The following is a 4,696-nucleotide window of genomic DNA, read 5'->3' on the forward strand; positions in this document are numbered from 1 at the left end:
ATTTATAAAATATTCAATAAAAATTTTAAATCGTTTCTAAGTTTAGAATTTACTTAAATTTTCTTTATAATCTTTGGAAAAAGAATAAATATGTAAAATTTTTTAAAAATTAAAATAAATTTTATATAATTCAAATGTATTTTTACTTTCAAAAGTTCTAAAAGCTTTTAACTATAAGAAAAACAGTTGAAAGACTTAAATTTCTGTCTACAATGTATAAAAATAATACTTAAAAACAGAGGTCTAACCAGTAGATCGTGAGCTACTATCTCAACAATTATATTTAGATAAGGCATTTAATACTCAATAAGAAGTAAAAAGTGTAGTAATTTGAATGTTTCATACTATTATGAAACACATTTTATGCTGAAAATAAGCCAAAAACTTCAATGTAAGATATAATTCGTAGAACAAACTTGGAAGCAAATTTTTCTGAGTATTAGATGAACGTTAAAGCTTAATTTTTATTGAAAATTTATAAAAATTTATATGAAAGATTACTTCAATAATTAAAAAATTAAGATAATTTAAACTGTCATCTTTTCTAAATAGATTATTGAAATCCATAATCGGTTTTTGTTGATATATATTAATGACTAAACAGCAATAATACCTGAAATATGACTCATCAGCCAGAAACCTCACCCTCTCCAAAAGCCATAAATATATTAATAAAAATAAAAAAAGATCAAATAAAAGCTGAATTTTCACTCTCGCTACATTCTTTTTACGTAAGACATTAAATTCGGGGCCCTTCTGTGTCCAGGCCCGAACCAAATGACCCTTTTAGCATCCTGTCTATGTTTTCCAATTCTTAAATATCTTTTTGGTGTACAGAAGGCTGAAAGAAACTATAGATAATAGGTTTTGTTACTTAATTTATTCACGGTAAGATGATGAATATGCATTTTATATGCTATCCCAGTGGAAAGAATTTATGTATAAATTCATCATCAACCACGTGATAATTTCGTTCAAGTTTTCATCCTATTATAACTTTTATATTATTGAATAATTAGTCTATTTACGAATTACATTAATTAGATTTACATCATTTCTATTATAAATCAATTTCTTTCCAAATTTCCTTCAATTTCATTAATGAAATGAGTTAAACTATTTGCGAAAAGGAAGCAAAACTCCTCACAAAATAAAGATTTAGTCTTGTTCCTTACATCATCTTGCCCCGTTTGCTCAAATTATACTTCCGTTTACAATTTATCATTAATTTTAAAATGTAATTTTTAAATTATTATAATTTTACAGTACAAAAATGCTTTTTTCCCACAATTTTATCGATATAAATATAAAATTCCATATTGTTTGAATTATAAAATGTTATTAAAGAAAGTATATTAGGAAATGTGTGTTAAAGAAAGTATATTAAAGAAAGAAAGAAACTTGAAGAAATTATTTATTTATTTAATATAACTCTATATTACTATTGGAAAGACTATCTTGTAAAGTTATATATGATTAAAGAGGTTTTTGTAGAGTCCTGTATATTTCAATTAGGTGTATTACACCCTATAGAGTTCTATGGAATCCTGGAAAACTGTATAGAATAATCATAGACCCTTAGAAATTAAGAACTTCAAGACTATATGCTTCTACAGTATATTCTCTATAGAGTTTTTGTTATATATTTTTTATGTCAGATCTAAAATTCCTCGATATATTAATTAAATAAAGCATTATAAATTCATAATTATGAATTTATAATGCTTATAGAAGTTATAAAATTATACGCAGTTTTATACTGCACGTGAGTGTATAATTAATTATTAGACAAATATAAACTTGTAAATACGTAAATAAAATTCTACAATAAAACTTTAATTATATTACATAATATGTTTCACGTTTTATAATTTATAAAGATTTTTTAGAAAAATAAATAAATAAACATTTATTTCTTTGTAATAAATTATAAGCGCGACAAATTGATTACGTTTTTATTATGTTTGTTTATTCCAATTTTTATTTATTTATAAAAAGTTTTCGAGTAATAGGTCATAAAGAAGTATTGGAGCGTGCTCTTACACAATTATTTACAATGCCAATTTTATATATAATTCTAAAACACTGATATTTATTTATTTATTTTTTTTTAAATTCGATTCTAAAAAGTTCTCATTTTTAATTATAATATATAACAATTTTTCGAAAATGTATCGTTTTTGGTGTAACGAGAGCAGTATTTATGGATTAAACGAACTACAGTATAGGGCCTCACACTACAAGACTACATCTTAGGGCTACAGTTTAGGACTTCACGCCAAGAGGCTATAGATTATATTAAGATTTTAAATTTATTTTTATTTGATAGAAGAATAAGGCCTCTCGTAATTATTGCTTAGAGCCATAAGTCTAAATGCAATTCTGACTATAATATACCGTTTTGAAATGAATTTAAAAAATAATCGATTAATTTAAATTAAATAAATAAACAATTATACTTTAAAGCGTTTACTTAAAGATATATTTAATTTTAGATTATTTAATAATAAAAAATACAAAATATCTCCTACTTAAAACAAGTTTTTAATAAATAATCAATGTACGATTTAATCTCATTAGAATATCGTAAGGATCTTTATACTTTTGACCTCATTAGAATAATGTCTAAGCACTAAAGAAAGTTAATCAGAATAGAAGGCATGGAGGTTTTTGTGGTTCCATCTTGACTCGTAAAAAGTCGGAAGTAAGCTTATGTAAACAAGGAAGCGATTCGCATAAAGACCTTCTTTCACTCTGCCAGCCTCTTATAACTTCTAAAGAGAAAGATAAACACGGGGATGGAAAGCTCAGTTACACCCCCCTCAGTAACACTTGAACTAATCAGAAAGGGGGAGAGCGCTGCAACATCACTATCTACTCGTAACTTGGCAGCAATCCAATGGATAGATTTTTACTTTAGAAGGGCAGATGTTTTTAGAATTAGAACACTATAAATGTATAATATATGCATAATAAGAGCGAAGATAAAACATCATATCTTATTTTTTTCTTTTTCTTTTTTTTTGTAGTTTTAAAGTTCCGAAACTGTAGTTTAGTTATTAGTTTCCTGTTCTATTCAACAGAAACCTTTCATCCACTTTTATAGACGTAAGAATTCTTCTCGACAGTTTTCAATATTTTATTAGAAAAGTGTAGAAACTTCCATCCCTGTAGCAAATGGAAGGTGATTTACTTTACTTTCAACTGCTAGATAAACTCTACGATCGAGTTAATTTACCATCGAAATGTTTTATTCCTTTCTTCCCGTCTTACTTCATCTTTCGATAAATGAATAAAACTTTCTATATTTCTTCTTCTTTCCGAGTTTAATCTACTAAAAGAATACCATTTTTTCTTATATAATCTTACATTTATTTATACATTTTAAGCATTAAGATGCACATTAATTTTAAATTTTGAATATATGGATAAAGTAATCGCAAAACATCGATGCTTACGTTCTACATTTTAATGTATTAGGATCCGCATTTTAGGACCTTTATTTACAATATTAGAGAATGTTACAACTCGCATTAGAACCTGCACTTAAGATATTGGAATTTTGAATATTAGGATTCTTGTATTTAGAGTTCTGGCTCCATAGAATGATACTAAAAATTTAAATATTACGATCTACTTAAGATGTATTTTTTAATATTAAAACCTTTATTAGAATCCGAATTTAAAATATTGGAATTTTGCATACTAGAACGTGTTTAGAACCTATTTTTAAAATATTAAGACCATTCTCAGGTTCTAAAATTATGGTATTAAAATATTACCCATAGGAACCTATTTAAAGTTTATTTTTGAAACGTTAAGCTCCATTTAAAGCATTAAGAATGTATTTTTAATAAAGAATTTTAGACTCTAGAACATACTTAAGGCCTGTATTTATAGTAATAAAATTTTCAATGTAAGAACTTATATTTAAAATATTAGATTTAAAATAGAATCGATGTACTGTACTGGATATCGAATATGTATCATTCTGTCGTCGTAACTAAGCAACGAAGCTGCTAATAAAAACTTCTCTAAGGCCTTACTCTAAGGCCTCAAAACATTAGAATTCTGGATATAAAAATGTTTTGATATATTTAAAAAAATTCGGGAAAAAATTTTTTATTTTATAACTAAAAATAAATCATATTATAAAGTATAAATTTATTTTAAATAATAAAAAAAATTATATAATAAGTATATCATTATTTATCATTAATTTTAATGAAAAATACAGCCATAAAATGAGCAGAAACATTTATTTTTTTTATTAAAATTTACGATAGAAATCATAGTTATAAAACATTTGTTCGGAGGATTTTTTCTTTATTTATTTATTTAGTGTCGGATGGGGACGAAAGCAACTTTCTTTGTATTTTTAGAAGATGATTTATAAAACATTTTTAATGTTGAAGTTTGATTTATGAAAGAAATCAAAAATAATGGGAAATATTCATATGGCGTGTTCTATGAGAATTTCAAAGGAGAAATATATTTTTATTGTTGTAAAAATTCAATTTTTAATTTTGTAAAATAGATATTAAATAAATGCTTACAAAATTCTTATTTAAAATAATATTAATTACTTATATTTACAGTATTTACTTATTTTTTAAGTATATAAATTCTGTATTTCGTTTCATTGTTATTAAAGGTTTAAAAGCAAATAATTATGTATATAAGTACAGTAGAACCT

This window comes from Centruroides sculpturatus, unplaced genomic scaffold, assembly GCF_000671375.1.
Source record: "Centruroides sculpturatus isolate CEXI.00-Female unplaced genomic scaffold, Cexi_2.0 scaffold394, whole genome shotgun sequence".
Classification (NCBI taxonomy): Eukaryota; Metazoa; Arthropoda; class Arachnida; order Scorpiones; family Buthidae; genus Centruroides; species Centruroides sculpturatus.